Source organism: Primulina eburnea, chromosome 3 (genome assembly GCF_022965805.1).
Source record: "Primulina eburnea isolate SZY01 chromosome 3, ASM2296580v1, whole genome shotgun sequence".
Lineage (NCBI taxonomy): Eukaryota > Viridiplantae > Streptophyta > Magnoliopsida > Lamiales > Gesneriaceae > Primulina > Primulina eburnea.
Window position 1 is genome coordinate 35,687,956 of NC_133103.1, and position 8,168 is coordinate 35,696,123.

Genomic DNA, 8,168 nt, shown 5'->3' on the forward strand with positions numbered 1-8,168 from the left:
TGTATACATTGTTTATACTGGGATATTTATATCTCACCGGAGTTATCCGGCTGTTGTCTTGTTTTGTATGTGTGCATGACAACAGGTGGGGCTGGATCAGGGTCATGAAGAGGATGAGAGAAGATTAGATAGCGTGGAGATCCGGGCTTCGAAGGAACATAGGATTCAGCACTGATATGTAGTTGAACCTAGTTTAATTCTTGTAGAAAACACAAGATTTGTATTTTCATGTGTAATATGTAATTTGAGTAAATTACATTACGTTTCCGCTTTGTATTTTCAAAAAAAAAAAATTAGACCCTGTTTTATAATTGATTAATTAGTACCAATAATGATTAAGAACTTGATTAGCGTCCGGGTCTCCACACTCTATGTGCTAGCATTACACTTTGACTTGTTTACCGACTCTCAAGGGGTCATCAGGTGGCAAGGTTGGGTGTTCTGTCGAAACATATACGAGTCGATGCATTGTAGTCGGGGATTCACCGCTTACCTTCGGGTGTGGATATCCTATGTGTTCTAATGTGTATGTAGGTTGAAATCTCTGATCAGATTATGGTGGTAATTATGAAAGAGGTTTCATAGATTACACCATCGATGCAACTACGACATGACACATAGTATCGATTCATTGACAACTCTCGATAAACCAATGGTTGTCGAATCGGTCGGGATATATGAGTTGAAGGGACCGTAATGTACGCTAACCATAATTGAATGGTTCTTGCAGGCACTATCATTTGATACCTAGGGAATCATGTAAGCGATGCTGCTAGGCGTTTAACATGATTGGTTGGGTACTATCAGACTTGAGTTCTGACGTTCTTGTTATCAAGAAGTTGATAAGTAAGAATGGAGCAATTGGGGTATGCTCATATAAGGACATGTTTAGTCCGAATCACATGGAGATGTGAACCCACGGCTAGTTGTATCAATGAACCATTGAGGGCCACACAAGTACTAGCTTTCTAGATCCCGTTGAGAAGTTAAAATAGTTCAATGTGTTGAACGGCTTATAAATGAGTTTATAAGCGTAAGGAAAAATAGAAGTATGACTTCTGTGAGAGAAATGTAACTTTTAATTTGTGGAAGTGTTCCTAAATTAAAAGTTGGCCAAATAAATAATGTATTTGAAAATTTTGATTTTCATAAACATTATTATGGACTAAATTAAATTAATTCAAGTATTGAATTAATTAAACACTAGTGGGCCTAGTAGAGTCCAAATAATTAAATTAATTCAAATGTTGAATTAATTAAACTACATTGGGCCTTGTAGAGCCCAATTAGAAATAATTATTAAATTAGTGGGCTTGAGTAAAATCAAATAATTGTTAAATGGTCTCAAATGGGTTTGAGACATTTAAATAAAAGTCCATGGGCTTTGTAAATGTTACAAGCCCACTTACATTGCATGCTTGAGAGGTGAAGAGTTGGGGAATACTTTTGATGAAAATAATGCATGGCATGCAACTTTTTTGGATCAACTTTTTGCACTACCAAGACAACTTATCCTCCCTCATTCCTAACATGTGTTGGCCGAATTTTTGGGAGCAATTCTCTCCAAATATTTCTCTCATTTTCTTCTTCAAGTGTTGAGGAAAGAAAATTTCTTCTTCTTGAAAAATCCTCATATTTTTCTAGTGCAAAATATGAGGGGATCTACCTAGTTGGTGGTGGGCTTGATTTTTGAACAAGGAGTGTTCAAAGGAAGCTTGTAGATTTGTCATCCTTGAAGAGCCAAGTTGTTTACAACTTGGTTGGTGTCATCATCAATCTCTTGAGATTGATAGGTAACTATTTCTAAACACCCTATGTATGATATTTGGTGTTTGTTGTATTTGCTACACAAAATAATGAGGTGGCCGAAATTTCTTGATGAAAAACCAAAATTTTAAACTTCCGTTGCGCTTCCGGTAACTGTAACCGATGCCCTTTTAATTATGTCCTCACTCACACGCACCCTAGGAAACTTCCCAGAAGGTCACCCATCCCAAATCCCCAAGTCAAGCATGCTTAACTTTGGAATTATTATGTGATGAGCTACCGAAAAGAAGATGCACCTTCTTAATATGAGTAGTACATATCAAATCATTTTAAGCCTTCTTCAACTGTACAGTCCATTATATTGAACAGTCTCAAAATCCCTCTCATTCCGGTATGGGATTGGTTCATTCATGTTCTCTCTACATAGAAGCCTGCCAGGAGCCGCTCATTGTCCGTGCAACCTCATGGCACCGGCAATCACCCCCCGCCCTCTTCGGCCCCGGGCCTCTTCTTTAATGGTGGCCGCTTCCTCTATGTTCTTGGCGAAATACGCTCTCCAGCCACTGCAAACGCCTTGGAACCCGACCTTGTGAGACTATACACTTTACGAGCCATGTAATTTACAGGAATGCTTGATGGAAATACATGACATCGCGGTTGGGAGAAGATGTTGTGTTTCTGGAATGGAACCAGAGATAAGTAGAGTAGGTTACTCTATGGGCCGTATAGCATTGATGTATGTTCCCCTATCCATACCTGTCGAATATTTCAAGAGTACGTAGTGTCTAAGCATGAGTACTCATCTGGATGTAATGGAGATTTTGTAATTTGATTTGGTTTCTAAGTTGCTACTTGTTTGTTTCTTTTAGTTACGATACCATGTTTGCATGCTAACATATAAGTTGTTTGTTTTGTATTTTAGTCATATAACTTGTCAAAGTTATTTTTTCATCAACGACCTTTTTTTTGGGGGGTTTTCGTTAATTTTCTTCCTTAGTCATTAAATTAACGGAATATTGCTTATTTTATACCAATCTTCTCATATATGACTTATGTAATGAAAATAAAACCTATGTTACATATTATTTTGATCTAAATAAAATGAGAAGAAAAAATAAAATAAAACATCACTCAATATTTCAATAAAAGATAAGAAAATAACTCTTCTATGAGTTACGGTAAGGCACACCCTCTTGTGCCAGCAGCCAACTCCGGCTAGTCTTTCGACTAGATCCCCCTTAAAACTGTATGTGCGGGTCTCCGCGCAATGCGGCTGAACTAGTAGAATAATGAGAGCACGCAAGGTACGCATAAGTTATTTCCATGGGCGAATAAATAAGGTGATGTTACAAGGAAGAGCATGTTGCCTTCCTGCTATACCGGTTGTGCCGTCACATTACGTGTCTAAAGTATGGTCATGGGGTGATACCATTTGTGATCCATGGATATCCAATCGGTGGCTGAGCTTTAATTAGCGTGAGAATGTGGTAAAGGTGTATTGAGCAAACAATGCCAAAACTCTCCTCTCCGGTGGGACCAACCAGGCCACAAAATTCGTTAATTCTCAACTTAAAGGAGAATAGAAGAAATCATACTTTCATATAATATCTTAATTAAATTACATGTAATGATCAATAAATTTTAGTGAATTCTATATTTATAGTTTCCTTTATTTTTTAGATAGATTTTAATGTGTATAAAATATATTTTATTGTTGTCTTATAAATCAGGTAAGAAAATGTCGATGTCAAATAAACAATATTTGATGGATTTAGTAGTTTTGAGGGAAAAAAACCAAAAAAAAAAAAATACTTGTAAGTGGATGAAAAACAAACTTGAACAATTATTCGACTAAAATCTAAAATAAGTCAACTTACAAGATTAAAATTACAACTTTTCGTTCTTTGTAATAGAGTGTTATGCATGGTACTTTTCCATTACGTAAATATTTGATCCAAGTGTCAGAAGGTAGAGCTAAAGAGTATGCATTATTTTCCTAATATGCCGTGATTGAATAAGTCCATCTTAAAATAGTGGTTCAACCGATCGGATCAATTCAGATGAACGGTCGGACTACAATACTGTTATATCATGTAAAATTATAATAAACTATGATAATAACAAAATAATATATATATATATATATATATATATATATATACATAAGTTTAAAAAATCAAATAAACTATAATAATACCAAAATAATATTTTTAAAAAAGTTCAAAATCCGAATAATTATATATAAAACTAAAAATCAAATTTAAAAAATTTTAAACAAATGTGAACCGATCCAACTGTTTCTAATCAGTTCCATACCGGTCCGACCGATCTTGATTGGTTTTTGATCGGTTTGACCGATAAAACAGTTTTAGGTTGATGTTCAAACCAAACCCATGATTGGTTCTCGGTCGAACCGACAATTCTAGTTTGGTTCTGAATACATTGAGAATATGTTTAATCTGGAATTGAGCGTTTATATTATATCACATTTTGTTTACATTTAAGGTCCGTTTGAAGTGAAAGATAAGATGATATGGAGATAAATAATCTTTTTTCATAATAAAATAAATAAAAAAATATAGTTAATATTGAAAGGAATTTTATTCCTTTATTATTTTGCTAAATTGATATTATCAATTTATGATTTTACCTTTCTAGATTATCAAATCTTGTTTGATTTAATTCTAAATGATAATATCTTGGTTTGCTTATTTCTAGATTATGAGATCTTGCTTGATTTATTTCTAGATGATAAGAACTTGATTGATTTATATCTAGATATTAAATGATTTGTTTTTAATATGATTTTTATCTCCAAGATATTTTATCCTTGTTTGAAAGTGTTTTATAACTAATGAAAATATTATTTCCATATTTGTTAGGACTCGTTTTCTAGTTCAAGCATGAAATATAAATAAAGGAGATTCACAACCGTACAAGTGGTGGTGCAGAGAGAATACTTTTGAGCTTTCAGAGAGAGAACAACTTTTAGAGAGAAGGGATTTTAGAGAGAGAAGGTGCTAAGAGCTTTTAGAGAGAGATATAGTTGGAGAGAAGATAGTCTTTTTCGTGGAAGTTTTTCGTGTGTGCCTTTTTCATGAGGCTTGAGAGAGCTGCTGGAGTTTGTCTCTGAACACACTCATAGTTCAGAGTTGAAGATTTTCCTATGAAGAGTTTGTGTGATTGATTCACTGTTATACCGTGTTGCTGATTGGTGTTGCCAACACTCGAAGAACAACACTGACGCAGAGTGTTGGTCGAAGAGTTGTTTCGTTTGGTTTTAAGCATACGTGTTTGTTTTATGCGTCTAGATTTGATTTGTGTTTTTTATGCATGTTTTAATTCCTTGGAGTGTCAAGTAATTTAATTTTGTTATTTTCACTAGTATTGTTTTCGTGTAAATGATCTACATATTTTTTTAGTGAAAATTTTGCCATGAGGTAGTTTAAATTCAAATATTCGTTTGTTGAAGTTACTTCCGTGTTAAATAAAAAATTTCTGCTGCTGTGTTGTGTGCCGTGTTGACAACACCGAGCACAACACCCAATTCTAATATACATGTTGTTAATATTTATTTCCTGTTAATTTATATGCAATAATTCTTACAAGTGGTATCAGAGCCAACGCTTGATACACTAAGTGATTGATTCTGATTTATTATTGTCTTTGTTTGCAGGAAATTTTACAGAATCTCAATGGACGTACTGTCTACAAATACTGCTGTTTTGAAAGAAAAATGTTGGCTGCAAGTCAACCTGCACGGTTTTGCCCCTGGTGTTGCAACACCGGGCCGCAACACCACTTCAAAATCCTTGTGTCTCAATGCTAAATCTCACAATGACTTAGGTAATCATGAAATCCAGGATACTGATTCCGATGAACTCACATTTGAATGTGTGCAGGCTATGTATGAGGAGCTATATAAAGATTTGATCAAAAGAAATGAAACAAATTATATTCTCTCAAAGGAAATTACTGAGTTAAAGAGTAGCATGTCTCGACTGGAAGTCTTGTTGAGTAAGAAGGATCTCAAACTGTGCAAAGTTAAGGATGATCTTGAGAAGACCTCAAAGACTCTTGCAAAATTCAACTCAAGTTCATCTAAACTTGACTCAATGCTAACAATAGGAAAGGATAGCAGAACTGGTCTTGGATATGTTGAAAGCGTATATGAACATGGTGAATTTTCCAACTCCGGATCCAAATCAACTGTGTTTGTAAAGGGAATTGAAGACAATTCTGTCCCTTTAGTGGTGAACCCTCCTATGAAGACTCTGCCAATCTCAAAGCTGGTCTCGGAACAAAGGTTGAAACAAAATAGAGATTCTTCCTCTCCTTTGAAAGTTGATCCTCTAGTAAAGATGTCACAAACCAAGAAACCAGTGTCAACTTCTAAAACAAAGCAAAGAAAGCGACATTTTTTTTGCCACTACTGTCATAAGCCAGGTCACATCAAACCTTTCTGTTTTAAACTGAGAAATGACTATATGAACTGGCATGCAAATCTGGTGTTGCCCACTATGTTGCCCAACACCAGGCGCAACACAATAGTCAAGAAACCTCATGTGAAGAAAGTTTGGGTAACAAAAGATGTTATTCATTGCAATGTCATTTATACTTCTTTAAAAACTAACATTGCAGGTGCATGGTACTTTGACAGTGGGTGCTCACACCACATGAAAGGATCTAAAGAACACCTCACGGATTATGTTGACGTAAAAAGTGGGCATGTAACCTATGGTGGTGGTGCCAAAGGAAGAATTGTAGGCAAAGGAACTCTGAATGTTGATGGGCTTTCTGAACTTCATAATGTTCTACACGTTGAAGGACTTAACTCAAACTTAATAAGTATAAGTCAACTTTGTGATGATGATTTACATGTTAAGTTCAATAAAAATAATTGTGATGTTTTTAATGATGCCAATGTTTGTGTAATGTCAGGTACTCGTTCAGCTGACAATTGTTATCAATTGAGAGAAGGTGATGGTTGCCGAAGTGCCAAGGTGAGTGATTTAGACGTATGGCATCAAAAACTAGGACTATGAGCTTCAAGACTTTGAAGAATCTGAGTAAGTTTGATGATGTGAGAGGTATGCCAAATTTGAATTCAATTAATGATTATGTTTGTGGACTGTGTCAGAAAGGTAAATAAACCCGTGTTGCGCACCCGGTGTTGCAACACTTTGGGACAACACGGTGCCTTGAACTCTTGCATATGGATTTAATGTGTCCGGTGGAAGTTGAGAGCTTGGGTGGTAAGAAATATTCATTTGTTTGTGTTGATGATTTTTCGCATTTTACTTGAGTAAGTTTTCTTAGAGAAAAATCTGATAAATTTGATGCTTTTAAGAAGTTGCATGCTAGGATAACAAATCTGTATGATATGAGGGTGGTTAAAATAAGAACCGATCATGGTGAGGAGTTTCAAAATTCTCATTTTGTTTCTTTGTGTCATAAGAAAGGTATCAATCATGAATATTCATCTCCGAAGACCCCTCAAAAAATCTGCATAGCTGAAAGCAAAAATCGAACCCTCCTAGAAATGGCTCGGGTCATGCTTAGTTCCAAGAATGTGTCAAAATGTTTTTGGGCCGAAGCTTTAAATACGGCATGTCACATTTCCAACCGCGTTTATTTAAGAAGTGGTTCTACAATGACTTCATATGAGATTATCATGGGAAGAAGACCAAACCTTAAATATTTTCATATTTTTGGATGTGTATGTTATGTGCTGAATGATAGAGAACATCTAGCTAAATTTGATTCAAAAAGTGTTAAATGTCTTTTTCTTGGATACTCTACTAACGGTGGTGCTTATCGTGTATTTAATCTGAGAACTAGGACTACAATGAAATCAATTAATGTTGTGTTTGATAATCTTGCAGATCTGACAGTTAAAACACCGGAGGCTGATGTAGAAGAATTGCTGGATATAAGTGAGGCACTGACCAGAAACAGTGTTGAGTCTGGTGTTGAGACCAGTGAAGCAACACCAAGCCCAACACCGCCTCTGAACCAAACAGAAATTGTGGATAATGATAACGATGATAATGATGATGTGGTGATCAATTGTGAAAGAGAAATTCCCATCAAGATTCAGAAGAATCATCCATCATCACAAATCATTGGTGAATTACATGATGGTGTGCAGACAAGTAACAAAGAAAAGGTGGACTACCGCAAAATGATTAGTTTAATCTGCATGAGCTCCACGTTTTCCCAGCCTATGTCAGTCAACCTAAGGGATTTGAAGATTCTCACCACGTGGATCATGTCTACAAATGGAAGAAGGCTCTGTATGGACTAAAACAGGATCCACGGGCATGGTACGGTAGGTTAGCTGACAATCTGATAAACTTGGACTTTAAACGAGGTGAGGTTGACAAAACTCTTTTCATTCA